Below are 24,216 nucleotides of genomic sequence, written 5' to 3' on the forward strand. Positions count from 1 at the left end.
AGGTAAGATTTTGAACTTGAATTGAAGCTGTAATGGATTGAGACTTTGGGGAATTTGGGATGAAGCAAATGCATTTTGCATGTGCGATGGACATGAATCTTTGAGACCCAGAAGGCAGAATGTGGTCAGCTAAATTATGCTCACCAAGAACATCCATGTCATAATACCCTGAATCTGTTTATTGTACTTTGCATTGTGAAAGAGAGTATGTAGGCACAATTAAGTCAAGGATTTTGAGATGGGAAGATTATCCTGGATTACCCTGGTGGCCCCAATGTGTCAAAAGTGCTTCTTGTAAAAGAGATGCTGGAGGAATCAGAGACAGATTAGTAGGTAGGAGATAGGATAATGCACAGGAGATCAGAGTGATGCAACCATGAGCTAAGGAATGCTAACAGTACCTAGAAGTTTAAACAGGCAAAAAGCAGACCTCCCCAGTGAAACTCCTGAAGAATCCAGCCCTGCTAAAACCTTTATTTGTATTTTATCCCCATATGACTCTTTTCAGAGAATAATATAATGTTGATTTGTTTAAGTTGTTCTAAATTTGTGGTAATTTATTACAGTGGCATAGAAAACTAATTTTCTATCTGGATTATCTGGATGGGCTTAATACAATCACAACATTCCTCATTAGAGGGACATATACGCACTTACACACACACACACACGCACACACACACACACAGATTTCCAGATATCTCTTCTGTAAGATTAAGAAAATATTATATATACTTCTCTTAAATTCAAATTTTAGATTTTCTTTTGAAACATTGTTTTAGCAATTAGAAGACACTTGGGAGAGTAGTGAAAATAATAACATCAATATTATCAGCAATACAGTTATGTTGTTTCTACATAAAATATTTATTAAATAATACACTATTTATTGAATAGGTAAAATATTGGGTCCTTGTATTGCTTATATTCCAATGAAGAGAGATGGAAAATAATAAATAAGTAAAATGTATAATACATGAGATGATAAGTACTTTATAAAAAATAAGTTGAAAAATAGCAAGACATTGCAGAGGTTGAAGGAGTTGTTTTTAACTGTATTATTAAGTAGGGTATTCATAAAAGCTCTAAAATACTAGCCTGTTTTTCTTCTATGAAGTGGAAGGGGCTATAAGTTCATGAAAGGTATCCAGATTAATATTTACTCCTCTGAAAAGCATTTTTCCAAATGCACTGCAGAAGGCAATTTTTTCATATGTGAGAAAGGCCAAGGGTGAGGTCTGTGTAGATTGCTGGGGGAAGAGCATTTGAGTCAGAAGTAACAGCAGGTGCAAAGATCTTGAGGCAGGAATATGGCTCATATATTTGAAAAATCACTAAAAATCCACTGTAGTTCACAGAGAGAGAACAAAGGAGATAGTAGCAGGAAATGACATCTGAGAATTAAGGGAAAGTGGCAGGTCTTAAAGAACTTTTAGGGGAACTGATACAGATTTTGGCTTTTCCTCTGGGTAAGATAAAAAAGTATGAGGCAATTTTGAGCAGGAGAGGGACATTATGTAACTTACATGTTAAGAAAAAACTGTAGAAGAGTAAGAGAGGAGCGTGAAAAACCAATGCAAAGGTCATTGTTGAATCTGTGTGAAAGACAGTGGCTTGGGTTAGGGTGATAATGGCGGAGACGGCAGCTAGCCAAACTTCATGTTCATTTTCAAGAAGATTTTTAATGAACATTGTGTGGGGTAGGAGACAAAGAGAGGAACCAAGAATACCCTCAATGTCTTTGACCAGAGCCGAAGGATGGATCTGAAGTCTACTGAGCCAAGAATGATTTCTTCAAATGTAGGTTTAGGGAAAAGATCAGGATTTCAGGTTCAAACAGTTTGTGGCCTTGACATCTAAGTGAGGATATCAAACATACAATTAGAGACAAGAATTTAGCAAGGTGATCTAGGCTAGAGATTTTTTAATCTTTAAAAGAGCATTTTCTAAAGTGCATTCCATTAGCCTCTAGTTCTCTACCAGGTTAACAAGTACTAAACACAGCTTCTGTAGTCAAAATTTCTGGGAAATGTTGAGTTCATGTAAACAAGTTTTCTTACTTCAGTACTCAGAATCACTAATGTAATAATGTAATTTTGATACTTAAAAATTAAGATATGATATTTAAAATTTTCCAAATTTGTTCTCTCTAGAATCTTTCTTTTCCAGGAAAATTTTTGGGTCTACTATTTGGAAAGGAACATTTTGTGAAAAACTATAACAACAAACCTGAGAGTATTATTCTTATTTATACAAATGAGAAAATCAAGTACTGAAGAATTTGAGTGGTTGTTCAAGGTCACATAGCCGGGTTCAAACTCTCGTCAGTCCTTTTCAGTGTTTGAACTCACGAAAAAGAAGGGATTGGCAATATAGGTGCACATGATTTCATGGGGTAAGCAGAGGAAGTCAAACAAAATGCCCCAGGACCTGGCCCCAGATCCCTAGTGGAGAAAGTGGAACTACAGAGCGTTAAGAGAAGCAAGCCAGAGTGTGCTGTTTGAATCTACTTCGTTCTGACTTAAAACAGTTTAACTAATAATGGCTATATAACTCAGAGTGTTGCAGAGAGCTTGAATACCTTTGAACTAGCATGGAAAATTGCCTTCTAACATAGATAAACTAAAGTTACTCTGTGTATCTTTAGCCACAATAGCCCTGAGAGGTGAGTCAAAAAGATAAGTTTTATCCATTTGGATAAGGATCAGGTGGTGGCAGAATAGTGCGAAGTGATAAATACACTTGCACAAACAGGAATGAAATAATGAGCCATTCAAAAGTAAGCTTTGAGGAAATGACTGTTCTTTTTAATAGTTTTGAAACTGTGTCTAATTATTATCCTAGAATTGAATCTCAAATATGACATGAAGTCCCATGGAGGTAAAGGGACATCAAAGTGGACTGCACACTGAGCCCCCTCAGTGGCTCTTACTGTTGTTAAACTATTGCATAGATTTTAATTTTGAATCTTGAACTGCAGGCTCTTTGCTAGTAATGTACCAAGTTAGTGATTAAGGGTTACTAACATTTCCTATTCATAAAGTTTAGCACATTATTAACATTTACTGATGGCTTTAATTCCATGTTCCACAAACAAGATTGGCTGCCATGCAACGACTGGCAAAGCGTCGAAGCTACATCTGTGTATATACACCTGCAAACCACAGAAGTACTAGAATATTTAGTCTGCTGATAAGTTACACGAAGTGATATCCTTTAAAATTATATAACACTATGTTTATACTCCAGACTGTTCAGACTCTGCAGGATAACAAGGGTGGCTCATTCATTCTCCAGCCATTTCCTTACTAACCCTACAAATTCACCTTAGATTCTAAACAGTTCCAGGCTCTACTTCCTTTACTACAGAGACAAAGTAATTTACAAGGAATTTACTCTAAAAATATACTTATGAAATGAGCTTCTTGATCTGTGTGAGGTTATGGATAGTGACTCCTGGAGGTGAAGAGTGTTTTGATAGGCAGTCTAACATTGCAGCTAAGAGTAGATGTTTTGATGTCAGGAACACATGAGTTTAAATTCTGGCTTTATCTTTTTTATCTAAGACATCTAAGAACAGTTATTTAACTTCAAATGTCAAATTTCTACTCTGTAAATGCAGATAGGAAAAATTGCCTCCTAAAGTTTTGGAGTTAAATTAAAGGAGAGAAGTCATGTAAAGCACTTAGCACATTACACAGGACTCAACTGGTAGATGTCAGCTAAAGAAGAAATCTTGTTTTGTTGTTGTAAATCTTCTTGAGATTCTTGTGCGGCTGACATTGCTGGTTCTACCTAAAGGGAATTCAAGTCACTTAAATATATTAAACTTACTGAAAGTTCTATGAAAATGAGCTATTTAACATATTTTAAATCTGACTCAGATAGTTCCTGTTCTTGACCCAAAGATGACATGGCTCAGATGCTCATGGGAAAACCTGACTGATAGCCACTTGCCTCTAGTTTTTAACAAGGTCATCATCCTACAGCTCTGCTAGTAGGCTGCACAGCCTGAACGGAGGGGCCATACCTTATGGCCTCTGTGTTCATTACAAAGTCCTAAACTACCATGGTAAATTTCAATAGCACTAGTATTAAATTTTCCTTTCTGAAAGACAACTAGCAAAGAGGTAGAGAACAGGAAAGAAAATTATTTTTATAATTATGAGGAGTATAATAACATAAATGGAAGTTGATTCAGTGTTTTAAAGGATCAGAGTCAAAAGTTAATTTTAATAATGATGTATCTGCTTTTCTTAATATGACATGAAGTAATTACTATTATTCTATTTCTGCCAGTTTCAAGGGAGTGGATAACCTTGGGTTTAGATTGAAGGAACAAGTAGATAAGACCCAGCATTTGAAGGAAATAATTAGTAGGTTGTCGTTGTGGTTCATTTGTTCAATTTATCTAGCTATCAGTTCAACCCCATGCTTAAGAATAAAAACAGAATGGGTCCAAACTAATGTTCTAGAAGTAGTTCAGTAGGACAGAAGGTAGCAAATCTATATGCTTAAAGTTAGAGGGAGGCAAGCATACCACAGTTAGGGAATGTTCAGAGAACAAGGTTATTATAAGATCAGGCCAGAGTGAAGGAAGATAAAGTAGGATACGGAAGGGTAGAGTAGGATGAGTGGCCTAAGTCCAAGGCAATAGTCTAAAAAAAAAAAAAATCTACAATAGAGTGTGCAGGGAAAATCAAGCAAGATATCATATTAAAGTTACTTTATGTAAAAGTAATATGCTATCTTTTAAACAAACCTACACTTCCAGAGTAATTTTCGTCGTAACTTCTCAAAAGAGGTCACCAAAATATCTGGGCAGGTCCAAGTGGCTCCCTACATATCTTTAACAGAAGTTATTCCTTGGATTTTAAAGATTTCTTCAAGGAAATGGATGATTTTTATTTTAAGAAAGTGTTTATTAGTACTGATGTTTGAGTTGTTTTTCCACGTGGTTGAAGGAATGTCTTTAGAGTTAAGAATTATGCACTTATTCTAATGACTGTTATTTTCAGCAGTATCATTCACATTTTATATGTATCAATTCAAAGACAGGTGCAAACATTTGCTTGTCATTATTAACAATCAGTGAGAGGGTTCTTCAAACCCCATTAAATTTTAAAAATGGAAGAGGAAAGAAGGAACTAAAGGGAAATAATTTTCTTTTGTTACACAAGTAACTTTAGGATGATAAAATATATAACAAAATACAATTATCAAAAATAAAATTGCCAGCAAGGAAAGTTTAAGCCATTTTATAATGGAGAACCACACTTATTCACTATGGTTCAAAGCCCTTCAGACTTAAAGGCAGTGTATTACTTCTCCCACTAGAATTCATGGAAACATGAAGCTCTCAGGTCTAGCTTGCTCCATTTCTTGTGACAGCCCCAACGTATAAAAGTTGAGTCTCACTCAGCTAAACAGAATTTCTAAATTGATATTTTCTTATGTTTACTTATAAAGTTTCTTGGAACCACATCTTACTCTGTAGGTAGTTAGCAATGCTTTTTTGTGTTCTGAATTATCAGGTCTTGTTTCAGTTTTGTCAATTCAAAAGAAAGGGAAACACATTTATTGGGCACTCTGCACTACCAAGCAATGCATTAAATGTTGTCCTGCTGATATTTGTCTCACAACAATCTTACAAGGTGAGAGTTTTGACCCTTTTAACGAGTGAGGAAACTGAGACTAGGGGAAAGTGACTTTCCCAAGGTTATTCCATGGTCTTGTTGATTCCAGAGTTCTGATACTTTTAACAATGCTGTTCACCCTCTGTATCCATGAGTTCCACATTCACGATTCAACCAACCAGGGATTCAACCAATCACAGATTGAAAATATTTGGAAAAAAAATTCCAGAAAGTTTCAACAAGCAAAATTTGAATTTGCCATGCACTGGCAAATTTACATAGCATTTGCATTGTATGTACAACTATTTTCATAGCATTTACATTATATTAGGTATTATATGTAACCTAGAGATGATTTAAAGTGTACAGGAGAGTATGCATAGGTTATGTGCAAATACTACACAATTTTATATAAGGGACTTGAGCATTTGTAGATTTTGGTATCCTCTGAGGGTCCTCGAACAAATCCCCCTCAGATACCAAAAGACAGCTATATTCCATTACTTCATAAGCAGCAGAAAATATCGTGAATTAGCACAGAGTTTTATAATTCAAGCTTCTTAGTCTTTGCTATACTGCAATTAGCCAATAAACCTTTTTATCTTGGCCTTATCACCATAAATCACATTCTATTTAATATTGGGGAAGTATTTTGCCGTGTCTATAATTTATTTTTTCAAAATATAACTCACTTCTTACTGAAATGTTATGTGTGTGTGATTTAGGTTGGGGATAATCCAGGTCAGCTAATGTGCTCTAAAAAAAACACAATACATAGGCAATCTGTTATCCATTTCTCCATTAAAATCCAATGTTTCACTAATGAGCATAATGAATGCTCAAAAATGGGTCTTTATCAGTAAAGATACTATTCTGTCATATAGTATGAGGAATGTTACGGATGGGATATCCCTGGTAAAAGTAGAGGTATTCAGGTGATGTATTTTGGATCTGCTGAAAATATTTTGGAGGCATCCCCCAGTTTTGTACTAAGCTGGTATAGGAATCCAGTGAAACCTCTAGGCTTTCTCTCATAACAAAGTTTGAACCCTAAATAGTCCTGGTGACTAGCTCAATGCCAGATGTCAACAACAAGGCATAGAACCTTGCTGTACATGTTTGTTGTATCTGCCGCAGGTAAACTTTTATGTAAGGTGGGATTTGGGTTCCTAAAAGCACAAAGTGCAGGGATCTTACCCAACATCTTGCTAATAAATATTTGTTTCATAAGCATCTGTTTAAGAGAGAAAATGTGTTCATAAGGCTTGCATTTTAGTTGGAGGTGTGGGGTTAGGGTATAGCTCAACCTCATTCTTCTCAAAGATTTTTAGTGGCTACTATTTATCTCTCAAAAAAAGAACAAAAGAGAGGGACAAGGTCAAATTATCCTAGGGCAGTTAACAACAGTCTGTGCAATGACCTATAAGATGCTTTGAATATATACAGCAGTAGACATGTACACTAAAAATTCTTTTGGACTTGGAAAGAAATCCAAGTGCAATTTTGTTTCTAGGGTATAAAACACCAGAGTGTACTATTTAACTATCAACTTTGTATTTTCTTTTTCTTTTTTTATCCCAAACCCTTTGTTTTTAATAGCATCCTCACTGGCATAATTCCCTATTATACTTATACCTCATAGAGACATACTTATACCTCATAAAGCAATTTACTGACGAAAGGATTCCTTATCACTCCCGTGTCCTTACAGCAGAGCTGGAGTTTCCTAATTATGACAACATGGAGAGGGAAACATCTGCACTGCCAGGGCTGAACAGCAGCAGCTTTCTTGGTAAGTGAAGAAAAGAGCTTTCATATACTTTCAATATCTGAGGGATTAAATGAAAGGTGGCTACTGATGTCTCCTCAAGTAGTCCTTAGGGAAGCTCAGGAGAGAGTCCGGGTGTGTGTAACAGAACAAATGGAAATTTAAGAACGTAAAGAGACATTTATTGCATTTATTGTCCAATACATTTTAATAGCAGTTTACAGCTCCTAAATTAGTTTTAATAAATGGTATTAGAAATATCAAAAATCTTTCTATTATGTATTATATCCTATAGGTTTGGTTACTGATTCACAAGGACACTACAAAATATATTAGCATTAAGTCAGACCAGTGTAACAACTCACTCAGTCTTAACTTGGCTGTGGCAATACAAGTCTCTATTGACAACATTTTTACAGCATGAGTATCTCAATTACTCCCTATATCACTTCAGAAAAATCTTAAACTCTTTAGCATGATATACATAACACTCAATGATTAGATTGGCTCTACCCTCAGTTTATTCACCACCTGCCCCAGATCTGTAAACTTTCTCCTCTTTCTAGCTGGAGCCCTAGCTCCCTAGAAACTGCTTATATTGATTTCTCCGTCATCAAGTCCGATTGCGTGGAAACCTGTGCACGGTGCCGACTGGCAAAGAGAGGCTACTGCTGACCAGCTGGTCAGATTAGATGTCTACACTATACTATGTCACTAAATGAGTAAATAAGTGAATAAGCAAATGAGCAGGTGAGTAATAATACCATCAACGTTCTCTTAAAGCTTGGCATTCACAATTGCAGAAAATACTCCAAGTCTCATGCACTATTGCTTCCCCAAAATGAAAAAATCTTCTCACACAAATCATCTCTACTTCCTTTAACAGTGATACCAAGTATTGAATTAATTATATTTTTGAAGTACTATATTAGCCTGCTTCCAGTGACTTCTAGACTTTTGCCTTGACCTTATAAGTAAAAGAGAAGAGTTTATCATTGTGATAGTGTTTGGACTATCTTTTTCAAACGTTTTGCTGTACACTGTGCTTGTTCTCACTAGAACATACACATTCCTACAAACCAAATCTACATAGCTCCAAATACAGCTCGAAGGCTTATTCTTAGTTACTTGATGCTTCCTCACACCAAACTCCATTCTAATGTAAGTCTGGAAATTTCTAGGTAAAATAGTTTTATCCAGATCATTTATAAGAAATGTTAAATGAGATTGTTCATATTGCTTAATCTACAATGTTTACCTTTTTATATTTAAAGATTTTTTTTTCTGAGCATATCATAGAGTGATGCTACAAGTAAAAAATGAGAAAACATATATAAAATGACCATGAAGAATTAAAGTATTATTCTAATGCAAAATATGATCATTACAATTATAATTATGTTTTATAATTATAATTATATAATTATAATTATATGTATAGTTATAAATATAATTACTATTTATAATTATAATCTCTAGATATTCTTTAATCCAGGTCTATGAATAGGCTAAAACTGCCCCAGTTTTTCAAAGCTCCTTATATTTAAGACATGATGAAAGTAAGTCCATTACATTCATTGGACCTGCTTATACACATTCTTCTTGACCTTTGACGATTTATTAGACAGGTTTTCTACTAATTTCCACTCTATTCAAGCTTCCTCTCTTTATCTGTACACATGTGATCTTGGGCAGAGGTTTTCTGAGCTCTTTCACGTAAGAGTCATGATGGCTGAATGAAGTAAGGTCATAACAGGAAGAATACGGGTCAAGGACCAGAACCCCCGGATTTGGATTCTCAATTTTCCATTTTCTGTTTGTGTGCAATCACTTCACTTCTCTGAGCCTCAGTTCCCTCATCTGTAAATTGGAAATAATGATACTAAACTCATTTCTCTTCAGAATAAGAAAGATATGTAGCAAAATGTTTTGGAGTCTGTAATATATAAATATTACATGTTTTTTCTTCTCCAGTCTCAATGTAACTTTGAAAATTTGAGGATATACCACAGGCCATCTAAGTTATATGTCAGATTCATTTCGTACAAAGGGAAGCAATCATTTAGTGCTTAAAATGTGCCAGACTCTGTGCTAAGAACTTTACTTGCATGATCTTATTCAAAACTCATTAAAAACCTCAAAGAAAAGTACTATGATCCCCACTTACCTTGAGGAAGCTGAGTCACAATAAGCTTAAGTAATTTGCCCAAATGTTGGAACTGTCATATTAAAATGAATTGAACCTTTTTTTATGGTTACAGGTGAAGACAGTGAATTCTTTTGGCAGGCCAGGAACAGAAGTGAATCTTTCAGAGCAACAATGACTATCTTCAAAAATTAAAAAAAATCACACATATTGGCAGTGTAGAAAGACAAAAGAGGAATGAAAATAAATTAAATGCTTTGATATAAAAGCATAAAAACAAACAAGACAACAAAAAGAGGATGCCAGTTTCTAGGATTTAATTTGCATATGCAGATGTCATCAAATCACGAATCTCAAGCTTTGCAGGTCTTTAGGTGGCTGGTTCAGTGCTACTGTTTTTAGCTCATTGTCTCATCCCCTTAGAAACATTCTCTAGAAATAAACTTCTAGATCGCTCATCTTCAGCTGTTCTCTTTCTGTCTGCAAAACATGATGAATGATATTCACAGTCACAGTAAACACACATGGACCTAAGAGCTGAGACAATGGAAAAAAATGCATGAGTTATGTGTTATTCTAGCCATGGTGGTTATTAAAATACTCCTCTTACTCCCAACTAAATGATAGTGATGCCATTATACAAAAAACCTATATTTGTCCTTATTTTAAATGGAAACCCTTCCAAATTTTAATAACTCAAACTATAATACTAGCAAATTCCTCCAACACAACAGCCTGTCATGATGCCGATCTTAAAATTCTCTTCCACCCTGCAATTCTGCAACTCAAGTGATGGGTTATATAAGTTTGCTTTTGGTTCTGAGTGACATAAAACTTAACTCAAAGTAACATAAATAAAAATTGAAAATTGACTTTTTCATATAGTCAGTAAGTCCAGAGACATGGCTTCCTTCAGGTATGATTTGATCCAGAGGTGCATCATGGCATCAGGGCCCTGGCTTCTTTTGTTTGCTGGGCTTTTCTGACTTTACTCTTCCCTGTGCCCACTTCATCCTCAGATTTTCCCCTCCTCACACTATGTAGCAAAAATATTTGCACAGTTTCACATACCACATTCATTTTCATACACATTGATCAAAGACCAGGCACATTCGAACCCCAAACTCCCAGAAAAGATCCTGAGACTCACACTGCTGGTATCAGTTTATGTCACAGGCAGACATGAACCAACCACTATGGCCTAGACTAGAATGCATTGATTGGCTTAGCCTTGGTCACATGGTTTATACCTGGAGGATAAAGTTGGCTTCCCAGAAACCACAAAAACCCCTTCCCCACCACACACCAAAAACATCAGAAGCTGTTGGAAAGGGGAAAAGGAAACTAATGCAGAGAATATAACCTGAAAATCCACTTTTAAGAATGCACTCTCTCTGAAAACAATTCTTCCCCTTTTGAATGGCCAGATAGAACATCCTTTCTTTTATTAAGCCTAATGTTTGCCCATAGAGTCTATCCATCAATTCACGTTCTTCCCTTGCAGATCCACAGAACAGACTATATTTGCAATATGCTTTCTAGGGCTGATACTTAGCAATAAGATATCTTAGTCTCTTAGTTATTCCTATGAATAGTAAAAGTTTAGCTTCTGATATTTTTGATGCACCTAAATAAGGGTATCTCAAGAAAATAAACAAAGGGTGTATTAATATTCAATTTTTCTGCTGATTTCCAAGGAAACCCAATGATTTATGAGGGCCTACCTCAACAGTTCATAGAAAAAAGTTATTTCTCATATAAGTATTAATCAAAATGCATTAAGTATTCTGTAGTGTATAGGATAGATTATTGATGAAGGTGACTAGCCTCTTTATTTCTGGATGGGAAAAAGTACACTTTGTTTAACTTCTTTAATGCCAGGTTAATAGAGGCACATTGGAGCAGCTGAAGTCCTTGGACCATGAACAGAATGCTTTTAGGCCCTTAGTTCTTCACAACAGGAAGTCAGAGAAAGTGTGGCCAGTTCTCTTTTTAGTTTACTGAAAGGCATTCCCACTCTGCAGGAGCTTAGGGATATAACTAGATATTTGCCTCTCCCCTGGACCCCAAAATGGCATTCCTTTTGGATAAATCTTTTAAGATTCCCTTATCTTAGTTCAATCATTCTTTTAAAAGGGTTGTGCCTTTCCCACACCAGCTCTTGTCTCATTTTTCATGGAAAGAAACTCTCTTATTTTTCTGTAGTAGGAGGGGATTTTTACCTTAAAGAAGGCAAGAAACAATCCTAAAACCTAGGAGGCTTCTTAGAGTGTTGTTATGAATTACACTGGATACTAACCATGGAAGAATATTTAGAATTTTACACTCATGTTTTTCTTCATCCCAAACCTGACAGATGAATTGATAGATGTGACACAAGCCATTTTATTTTATTTTTGTTAACAGATGGTGTGTTCCCATTAGATGCTAGTACATTTTGAATTGTGATAAGTCTACTGGAAAGGAAATTTGTGGTGCCTCAACCATGAAAATAATATTCTACATTCGTTTTGAACGAAATGCTCTTTTTTATTCCTACTGCGGGTAGAATCAGTGATCAAAATGGTCTTGCATACACACACAGACACACACACACACACACCACATACTTTCAATTAAATTACCAAATTATTGTAGGAAAGATTCACGTATTTCATTATATTAGGCATGGCACTTACTGCGAACAACATTGAAAAATTAAATCACTTAACAATTTATTAGGGAAGGAAGACATATTATAAATATGAGTTCTAGGTGTTTAAACTGTCATAAATGGAAAGTGGACACCAGCTGGACAACTTAATCTTTGAAGACAGTTGGTTTAATCCAGAATATACTGATAACCACATTTTAAGTTGGCAGCTTATTGCTATTAGGTTAAAGGAAGATTATTTAAAAATTTGTGTATCTTTCATACGTCTTTTGAATTATCTATTTTAAAAGCTTAGTTTTTAAAAGAATAGATAAGATGATATGATAGTCTTGTCTCATTAATAATTAATAATTAACACAAATATTAAAATTTCAGATTCTTAGACATGGTCTCTATTATTTCCTCCTAACAGAGACAGTGAAATATATATAATAATAAAATTAACATGTCAGACTTCCTGATGAAATACCATTCTTTACATTTATAAGTGTTTATATAAGACCTAAAATAAATGATTTAGACACCTTGTAACCACAAATTTGCATTTTGTCTAATAACATGGATTAAAAGGCATGTACAAGAAACCATGTCTAAAATATCATAAAACTAAAGATATGTTCTTGAGGTTTTTTAGCTAACAAATATGGAAAATGACATTATTTTGTGAAATGTTATGAGTTGAATTATGTCCTCCAAAAAAATATATCAAAGTCCTAACCCCCAGTACCTCAAAAAATTATCTTATTTGGAGGTAGGGTGACTGCAGAGGTAATTAGCTAAGATGAGGTCATACTGGTAGAGGGTGGGCCCTTAATCTGATATGATGAGTGTCCTTATAAGAAGAAGATAAGAAAACACAGGGGGAGAATTGGGTGATGGAGTCAGAGATTGGAATTACAGTGTTGCAAACTAAGGAAAACCAAGGATTGCCAGTAGCGACACCAAGACTAAGAGAAAGACATGGAATAGATTCTCCCCTAGAGCTTTTGAGAGACTATGGTCCTGCAAACACTTTGATTTGGACTGCTAGCCTCCAGGACTCTGAAAGAATACATTTCTGTTGTTTTAAGCTACCCAGTATGTCATACTTTATTATGGCAACTCTAGGAAACAGGGCAGATTTTAAAGCAATATAAATGTACTGTTTCACACTTCTGGAGGTTAGCAGTTCAAGATCAAGGCTTTGTCAGGGTCATGCTTTCTCAGAAACCTCCAGGGGAGGAATGTTTCATTGCTTCTTCCAGCTTCTGGTAGCCCCGGCGGTCTCTTGGCTTTTGGCAACATAACTCCAATCTCTGTTTCCATCTTCACCTGGCTCTCTTCCTTCTGTATCTCTGTCTTCACATGGCGTTCTTCTCCCTGTGTCTCTCTTTTCTTTTCATATGAAGGCACTAGTCATGTTGGAATAGGAGCTACTCTAGTTCAGTATAACCTCATCTTAGCTTGATTACATTTGCAAATTTTCTATTTCTATATAAGGTCACATTAACAGGCACTAGGGTGGGACTTCAACACATCTTTTGGTATGCTGCAATTCAGCCCATAACATTAAGCATACAAATTTAAAGTTAAAATGCAATTGCAATATGTTAGGTTCCAACTGTCCATGCATTTCTAATGTATGCTCTCCAACACCCTCTTTTAAAGGTAGCATAATCTAGAATCTAAATCATACTTCATAGACTATAAGATAAAATTGATTGCCAGTCACATGTTACTTTATGTACCCTTTGAAAGGAGGAAAAACACTGCCAATTAAACTACTACAGACTGCTTTCTCAGCATTTAAGTTATATGCTTATTAAAGCCTTCTTTTAAACTTACTTGGGCATGGATTTTTTTCATACATTACTTCTGTGCATACATCAAAAGAAAAACAAAAGCACATCATTTGGTTAATGAATTCTAAAATTTCTACACTCCTAGTGTAGCTGAGCAGGACCCTATGGGACCTTCCTGGGACAGGCCTTCCGCCCATATCCTCTGCTTTAGCTTCTCTCTGAAGTAGCTAGATAACAGTATTTGATGCACATTTCCTGAGTTGCGAAATGTGAAAACCCCCCACCAAATGGATGATGTTAACAACTTGACGACCATGGGTACATAGCCACGGGCCTCCTGGAGCTGAGGACTGATAAGGACTGATAAGGTTAACCCCGTGACTCTGCCCTGTTACTTCACCTTCAGCCAATCAGAATTGTGCATGAGCTGATCACATACCTTGCGACCCTTCTCCCTAAACTGGCTTTTACAAATGCTTTGCCGAAACCGTTCCGGGAGCTCAGGGGGTTTTAGAGCATAAGCCACCTGTCACCTTGCGTGGAACTGAAATAAACCTTTCTGTGCTCCAAACCCGCTGTTTTGGTTTGTTTGGCCTCACTGTGCATTGGGCATATGAACTTGCACTAACACTAGAACGTTATCCTTTTGAATCAACCAACTTACAAGTCAAAGATGCTTATTTTTTTCACACAAAATCATCCTCTGTTTATCCACAGCATTGGCGAGAGAACATCACTCACCTACTTCAGGAATGTTACTAAACATTCACCATGAACACCCTTCTTCCCACAGCCATTTGATTCCTGGGAGGGGACATGATTATCTTTTAATCCAGTAACAACTATTCTTTACGTTTAATGCTAACAATTTCTGATGATCAGGAATGCATGGAAAATAATAATTATAATAGTAATTTTAAGACAATATGACATGAAAGAGACATGCTAATTTCAGAGATGTTATAGTATGAAAAGAAAATGTTCCTAAGAAATAAACAAGATTTCTGCACATCTTAACGACAGAATATTCAGAATTTTAACAAATAGTCTATGCTTTAGATAATTATCCCGCTTAGAAAGCTTTCCCAATTATTGAGCAAAATCTAACCCCGGAGCTTTAAACTGTTTCTTTCAGGTCTGCCTCTTACTATGTTACCAAAACAACTTAGTACGTCTTAATAGATCTTCTAATAGAAGTTCTGTTGAAACAGCTTAATAGATCTTCTAAAAGAAAACCCTTAATTTATTTTAAAAGATTACTCATTATCTACCTTCCTCCCCCAAGAATCTTCTCTCAGGCTAACCACATTCATTTCTTAAAAAATATTCCTCATATCAATGATTAAATAAGTACTTACTGGATGAGTCATATACGGCAGGTATCCTGTTAGACACTGGGGAAGCAAGCTTTGACACCTGTGTGTGTGGGTGTGCGTGTGTCTCTACACCCATCTAACTGCTTACAGGCACCTTTACACATTCTCAGGAGCACTGAGGTGACTGGTCATACTGATACTAGGGGTAAAGGAAGTGGAGTGTTCAGGGAGAGAAAGGGAGTGAGTTTAGAGGCCATGATGCAGGAAGGTGTTTGGTGCCCTTAGAAATCAGATAGAAGGCTTTGTGGAAGATCCTCACAAGTTTAAGATTTAATTGTAAGACTAAGATAAATGTAATTCATTGAATGCGATGCCAGCCTCTATTGACTGGCATTCAGTATGTGGCATAGCTTTAAGTCACCTGCCTGTCCTGTTTATATCCCCTGAAACTTCTTCCAATATCAGTGATCTTTTAAGAACGTGACATCTGACTCTGCGTGCCGTCCTGCCAGGTCTCTTTCTGTTCAGAGCAGAGCAGTAGGTGATTTTCACTACCTTGCACTTAAAATGTTAGAACTGTGAGCTCAGTCTTCTTGTATTTAATTTCTTCTGATTTGCCATCCCAGACACTTGAGATTTTTTTGGATTCCGAGTCTTTTGTCCTTCACAGCCCAAACAGTTAGTGTCCCCCATCACCGTCCTACCACCAGCTGATGTCTTTTCATATGTTTAAATCATTGATTAAAAAAAAAAGTCATATGGGACACAGTTAAGGACCAGGTCTTACAAGGTTACTAAAACATTTCCTGCATGCTAACATTGATCAGTAATTCAATATTTTGGGGGCAAGACTGTTCCAAAAGTTGCAAATTAATCAATTTACACTATATTAAGTCATTTATCTTCATCTTTTCTTCAAAGACATCATAAGGAAAGTTTATAGAACTTATCATATTGCATAATTATATTATTTAGTTTTTGAATCGTTTTTTTCCCCTGTCCTTTCTACTAAAATGTGAATCTAAGAGAAACTTTTAAAAGTTTATGATTCTTTCTAGGGGAAAAAATGTGCTATGTTAGTGAATATCTTCAAAAGAAATTGCCCTGAAATTGAGTTATTCAGTCTGACGGCACTAGAACTTTACTTGTTTACTTGTGACAGTCATGGAGGTATCAAGAGATGCTTCTGCAAGGACTTAATTGGAGGCTGAGATTTCTTGGTACCTTCCATAAAATGAGACCATGTTCCCAGTCATTCACCGAGCATGTCAGGGTATAGAACTCTTCAACATAGGACCACTCTATTGGGCAATCCTTGCTTGGGGACCCCCAATCATTATGTCCAAAATTTTCTCAGAGCTGTGCTACTGCCTGTGGCTCTTTTAACAACAACCTCTCTCTTTCCATCATTTATTTCACAGGTCAGGTCCACATCAAGTTCCGAAGAGAAGATTCTCTTTACCTATAATTGCCTGCTTTCCTCTTTATCATGAACAGGCATTACCTCAAAAAATTCTCTTTCACATCTAATTCTGTCCTAATGTGTGCTTCTTAGAGGATTCAGACAGATGAAAATATTTCTAAAAGACTATCAAGATTTAGTTTACAGCGCCTCCCAGATCTGCTTACTCTAATCACTGCAGGAAAAGTAAGTTTCTTCTTTATTCAATTGTCTTCTAAACGTTCACTCTCATTCTGTTCTCTTAAGGTGACTAAATAAGTCACCCATATACTCCCTTTCTTGGAAATCTTTTCAGTGTGCCCTCTGGATGCCTTAAACATGATTATCCCATTCTCCTGCATCTCAACCATGCCTCATAATATTCCCATCAGCTCTTTACTTTGGCAGAAATGTGGCTGCAGCCAGGGAGCACTGCCTTCTCGACCACCTCCTCAAGTGCTATGTTATTTCTTTTACACAAACTGGTAGGATAATTATATCCCTTGTTCACCATTTATAGTTCAAAATGGTAACCTTCTACCTTCTCACAAAAAATCCTGCTTGCCTGATGTCCACAACAATCAGAGACACCAGGCTCTTCTCCTCTTCATCTATGGACTTCTTGGTCTTGCCCCTTGATTTCAACAAGTATCCCCACTCATTCAATGAAAATTTTAGTCCCCAGTTTGTCTTTCCCTACCAACTCCAGTAATTCTTCCTGGAGCCATAAGCATCGTTGTGAATGATCCGGCCAATATTCTGATCTCATTGTACTTACTTCCCCATCATCAGTCGTCATGGACATTCCCTCTCCCCAACACATTCTCTTTCAGAAACACAAAAGGTCACAGAATTTATCACCACCAAATTCTAAATAATGGCAAAATCCTAAGAGCATGCATTCTATTCTATCACCACACTTCCCTATCCTTCCTCCTTACTTACTCAAGTATTTCTGCTTAAATATTTTTGAACATATAATGACCTCCACTTTATACATGTCATGAATTTCTTACTATCAACAACCTCCTGTCTTCACTTTCCATTTTATCCAGGTTAGTCTATGAGCCATCATTTTTTTAACACCCAAATCATATAACCTATCAGACTGGATTCACATTAAAATCATAATTCCATGTGTCAGATGGACTCTAAACACAGCTTGGTAATCTTAGTATCATTTATCGTAAGAAACATCATATTTCCTTCCAGACTTCCCAAACTACTCCACTTTCAACTTCCTGTCAGTATATCTGCTGATGACAAAATTAATAATTTAAGGAAATTAAAATATATAACAGGCACACCTCTATTTTTCTGTCTCCAACTAAAAATTTAGCTGTGCATATTTTCACCTTTATCCATCATTTCATTTTCAAGGAAGATTTTTTTCAGTAAAAGGTCAGTTGCTCAATATGTAATCTTTATCCCATTACCTCTTGCCATTTTAAGGATTTTGAATCTTAATCTATACCTTATTAATCTCACTAACCTTTTAAATTTTCTTTAATCAGTACATAGATGTATGCTAATGTCTATTATCCTAAAGAAAAACAAATGAAAAAATCTTTATTTAGTAAGTGTTGCTTCCAGTTACAATCTCATTTTTCCACTCTCAGTTTCAAAGCTTTCAAGATTTTATACATAAACTTTATCCACATTCTTATATCCTATTTACCTCTTGACAAACTACAGAATAGCTTCTGTTCCAGCCAATAAAATGAAATGGCTCTTCATTTTACTGATGACCTCTAGGATTTCAAGGTCAGATGTTAAGGCAGAAATAGTAGGTACAGAGACAAGTACAGTAGTAGATACATCTTATTCTTCTGGGTAAGTGCAGTAGAGTTCTTGGTTTTTCTCACCCTAATGCCATAGATGCCATATGAGTGAGATGCCAGTTGTAGAGTGTGAAGATGAGTTTGGGTATCTTCTCTGGTTAATCTCTTTAGGGCTGTTACACATCCATGCTCAATTCTGTTATCTTCCCAAAGATACTGTAAACCACATAGTATTTTTGATAAATCCCTTTGGCTCAAACAAGTTAGAAGAAATTTATTTACCTTCAATTGAGAACCCTAACTGTTAGTGTCTGTGATGCCACACTCTCTTGAATGTTTTCTTATAACTATGGACACATCTGGTCTCCTTTCAAATCTCCTTATCTTCCTCTACATTGTGAGAAGAGATGCTCAAGCCATAAAGAGATACCCTGGATGATGAGATGCTTCAAAGAGAGAGAGAAAGGCCAAAGAAGCTAAATATCCCATCACGTGATGAAGAAGTCACCTTCAACGTGGCACCTCCATCCCTAATCACTCCAGCTGACACTGCGTACATCAGAGACAAATGATCTAGATGAGTTTTTCTGAAATCCCTTACCCTCAAATTTATGAGGAAAATAAAGTGGTTGTTTTGATCTACTAAGAACTGCGGTTCTTACTTACATTGCTATAGATAACAAAATAATTAGAAAACTAGGAGTATTTCAGGGAGAGAAATTTTCATCACTTGTAGATGTTGCTTTTTTTCCTCTATAGCTATCTTAAAAAATACTCCAGTTGTGAATAGTTGGACTGCAGATATTTTCACTGTAAATGCTTCCATTTCTATAAAGTGGTGATTGTTTAGTTTGCTAATGCAAATTAAGCAGTTGCCTATAAAATGAAGATAAAGAGAATGACTGCTCTACAGTGTTTTATGATTTTTGGATATGGAAAAGCAAGATAATGTAATAAACAGACGCACATTGTATTTGGATGTGAATTTTAAACAAAGCTAATTTTACACAGAACAGTTGTTCCAGAAAGATTCTATTTGCAGAGTTTCTGCGGTTAGCAAGCAACTATCTCAGCTTTATCAGCTTACCCAGTGGAAATATGCAGTTACAGTCATACTTAACAAACAAATAGTATCAGTGATATGTGATGGGCTGTATTTGTCAAATAGATGCAAACCCTTTTGAATGTGAATTTTGAGCGTGGCTAAATGGGCAGTCATTATTAAGTGAGGATTGCTGAAAATCAATAATTTGAATATCTAAATGTGTATACCAATTAAAACCTTAGTGAAAACAGAGAAAGCCTTTGAACTGATATAGGACTTTTAGAAAAATTGCTTGACACAGTGTTCTTCTGTGTCCTATTTACTTGAGATAAGCCTTCGAGGAGGCAAGCTAGGAATAGAGATGGATTGCCTGGGTGCAAAGAAAATAAGAACAATGCTAACAACTAAAATACAAGACTGCTGATATCCCAGTAAGGTTGTGTACAGCAGTGGCTTGAAAGGAAGGAGGAGAATCAGTAAGTTGGGCTTTTCTCTGAGTGTTCAGGATACTCTTCAGACTTTGTATCATCTTCTGGATGAACACTGCACAGCTTAGATGGCAGCCGTATTAGCCAAATCCATTCCTTTGGTTGGGGAAAAAAAGTTTTGCCATCATCACAGAGGTGTGAATCTGGAGAGAAAAATCTTTAACAGAATAAAGCAAATTAGTTTTAGATTTTTGATTCGCCCATGAAGAACTCTAATAAGAACACTGGTGATGCAAAACTGAGACTCTGGCATAAGTCACTTTAATACCATCCTCACTTAAATGGGGGTGGCTGTGACATTACTGAATAAATCATTTTCTGCTAAGAGCAAAACATTTCGAGTGCTATTACGGTAGGTTCAGGTACTCAGTGACAAGGAAGAGTTCAGCAAGACTATGTAAACTGTATTTATAAAATACGATTTATACACCAAGCCCAGAAAAAAATCTAAACTTCACACTTGGTAAAATACAGTTGGATTATTTTTTTCTTTACTGCAAATAGGGGAATAGCTATTCACTAGGAGGTGCCAGGTCTGCAGTTTTGAAAACTCACCAAAGGTAGGACACAGCATTTTTAATGTCAGAGGGGATTTAGTGAGAGATTTTTGATGAGAGAGGAGTCACCCTAGTCAAGGTCTCATTGTGGGAGACCGCCTTGGTAAATAACAATCAAAAAGTACCACTTCTCAATGGACGTTAGGTCACTGATGTGGCATGAATCATTCATCCAAGGTCTCTAAAGTCCCTGCTACCCTGGGGTTGCAGGACTTCATGGTGAATAGGAAATGAAATAAGGTTCCTGTCTAATTCCTCCTTTAATGCCCATAGAGCTTTCCTTGGGCAGGTTTAAGCAATATTGGCTGGGCCTTGTCAAGGCAAAACAGAAAATGCTGCTGCTTGTACAACTCTTTTCTCCATGAATAAAGAGAATTTTTCTTTTCTCTTTGTCAATTTTATGTCTTTCAAAAACACAGTAATGATGCAGAAAAAATAAAGATTTATTTCACTGGTACAGGACAGGAAAAGATAATAAAGACAACTAATAAAAAAGGGAAACAGCGGTTTTTGGATACATTTCTTCCTCTTTTTTATGAGTCTATTTTTACAACACATTCATCACTTTGTTCAGATGAATGACTTGGCCATGCTGAGTTATAACCCCTAGCTTCTCACCTTTGCCCACTAATCAGATTCAGAACTTTAATATTAGCCCTGGATTGATGCCAATATTTGGCACTTAGAAGTATTGGTCATCCTCAGATAAATGTCAATTCCATGGAATCCCCAGTGGAGTGTAGAGATCTAGGTGTGTGAAAAGCGTATGAGGTCAGCTTTGTTCACCTTTGGCCTAGAAGATACTGGGGCTCCGGGGTGGGAGAGAGGGGTGCTGTGTAGCCTCTCAGAAGACTTGTCTTTTCAACTTATCCATGACTTAATGAGCATAAGTCATGCAGCACGAGCAGTATTCCTTAAGCCCTAGCACCAATTACATCTTATAATTAATATTTATCTAGCACATTTGAGCAGTGAACACTTAACAGTTGGAGAGCAGACAGTTTGCCAAGGGAAACAGATGTTAGATTGCACAATTCATAGCAATTTGTGTATTGATTATTCCTAACATGCTAATTTCTAAGTGAATGATGTCTCTTTCATTAACACCTTCCCCATATTCCTTTTAGTTGTGTTTCACCAGGCTAGCCTCTCTTTTATATTTCAAACTTTTACATGGAATACAATAACCTTCATAAGATGACCATGTTTCTAATCTACTAAAATAAATCCAAGTTTAGATCAATGAAGCCAAAATGCTAAATCCTCCTGAATTAATGAGGGACTATATTAGTTCTTAAATTTAAAAACCAAGCTGGGGAAGTAAGATTCCAAATTCAACTAGTGTCTCATATTCAACTAGTGTCTAAACTCAACTAGTAGCCCAGATTAAACATAAAAATGTATTTAATTGTCAAGTCATTTTGGATCTTTTGTAAAAGACATGAGGTATTGTCATGGTGATAATTATTATATTCTGTAGAACAGTGAAAACTGGGAAAATAAGAATTTTGGCTACTTTCCCAGAGTACTCCAAAACAGAATGAAAAAGCCGTAGTGGTTTCACTCCTTTAACAACTTGAGAATTTCCTTTTAAAGGATTCTCACCTTCAAAATTAGAACTAAATGCCTAATCTTTGGATATAAATAGGACTCAGCTTTATATCACAAGTCAATTCTGATGTTATACAAAGACCTAGTGGTATATAAGATAAAACAGATGATGTTGGAACTGAAGTTAATATTAGTGTGTTAATACAATACTCAGATCAAATACTAACAAGAATAGATTACATATAGATACAGATATAGATGATATAGATATAGATATAGATGTAGATATATACACAGTATCCTAGATAGCTTCTAAGGATATTGACCATAAATGAAGTAACTTCCTGGTTTTTCAAGGATATGCTGCTTGGCTAGAATTTAATGATCAGAACATCTATGGAACATTCTCCACACTAAACCCTCCCAAGGTTCCTATTGCTCTCTGGTCCACAGTTGCATCTTCTGGAAAATGACAGAAAGCAAGTAGCCTCATAGAAACAAGCAAGGCCAGATGACCCAACCTTCTCTGAAGATAAATGGTAGAGGATTCCATCATCCTCCACCCATAAGGATCTTAGGGTAGGTCTTGCCACGCATGAGTCTGACCAGCAGAAGTCCACTTTCTAGTTTGCCAATGTGAGTTGTTTTGCCTAAGGTTTACTGGAATTCCAAGTGGTGATAGACACTCTTGAAGTGAGGAGGAAGAGAAGCACAAAATTAACTCCTGGAAGAAACAATAGAATGAAGAATCAATAGGCCTTAAACAACACACGAATCAATCAGAATGAGAGAGGGCCCAAGGAAAAGTAACCTCCACACAATTTTATGCAGCGCTGGCATAAAATTATCAGGCGCTGGCATGTGGGGCTCAGAATGATTTTTTAATTTCTTAAGGATATTCAATGTAGGGAGGAACTGGAATTTGTAACTTTGTTTCTTAGGCCAGTGCTGTTCCCTGAAATTCTTATAGTCTTGGCTTTTGGGAGCTCAGTTCAAAGCTCCTTTCCCTCTCTCCTACCTGTTTATTTAGAGTTTCCTATAAATTCCTTTCTTCTTAATGCATTGCTTGGGCCTGGAGAAAAAAGAAGTTTTGAATAGCTTAAGACATCTCTTGGTGGTTCCTGGAGATAGTAGAAGAACTTTGGAGGAAGATGTCATTTTAGATCCAGAAACCTACTTTGAAGACAACCATCAGGATTGACACTGGGAATTCTCTCTGGATTGCCAGAAGGTGGCAGGGAAAGATGGTTCTCTCTCTTCCAGCAGGAGAGCCTAAAACATCCCACATTGCCTCCAGCTTTCCTTCCCCTAAACAGGAGGAACCTCATCCAAACTCAATGTCCTATTGGTTCAGCAGCCATCAAGTTATACAGAGGGCTTCTATAAGCAATCCTCTAAATCTCTAGAACCGAAGATCAGACTGCCTACTACTCAACTCAAATTGTTTCTGTGTCCCCATACCAAGCAAGTCTTCTCTCAGTCATAACCCATGAAAAAGGGGGAAAAGTGGGAGGTAGAGCAGCATCCTTCCACTGAAGCCCATGCCCATGATACAGTCAAATCTTTCCAGGCCTAAGCAGGCCTTTCCATGAGTTACCAAGAGAAGAGAAAACACTATATCACATTGACTCTTCTGCCTCTGAGACCAGCCTATACCAAGTAATGTCCTGGTTTCACCCTTGAAATGATTCTGATCAGTCCAAATTCTGGGGCTGTCTGTGCATTGGTGTCTTTAATAGGGACTCATGGCAAAAAGATAAAAGGGAGCATGATACAAATGCTGCATCTCACAAAACTATTCAAAATTAGGAGGCCTATTTCACCCAAAAATTGTTCTTCTGAAATTGATCTTAAATAATTAGGTAGAGATAGATGTAAGAGAAATAGAGAGAAGTTGGCTACAATTTTCACAAAACTAGAAACTGGAAAAAGAAGATTGCCTTTGAAAATAAATTAGAAATATTCAACTTATTTAGTGCATTCATTTAGCTCCAGCCATATAACAAACATATCTGGTCACTGAAGTAGTGAAGGGCTAGATAATTATGATGAT

This window comes from Balaenoptera musculus, chromosome 8 (assembly GCF_009873245.2).
Source record: "Balaenoptera musculus isolate JJ_BM4_2016_0621 chromosome 8, mBalMus1.pri.v3, whole genome shotgun sequence".
Lineage (NCBI taxonomy): Eukaryota > Metazoa > Chordata > Mammalia > Artiodactyla > Balaenopteridae > Balaenoptera > Balaenoptera musculus.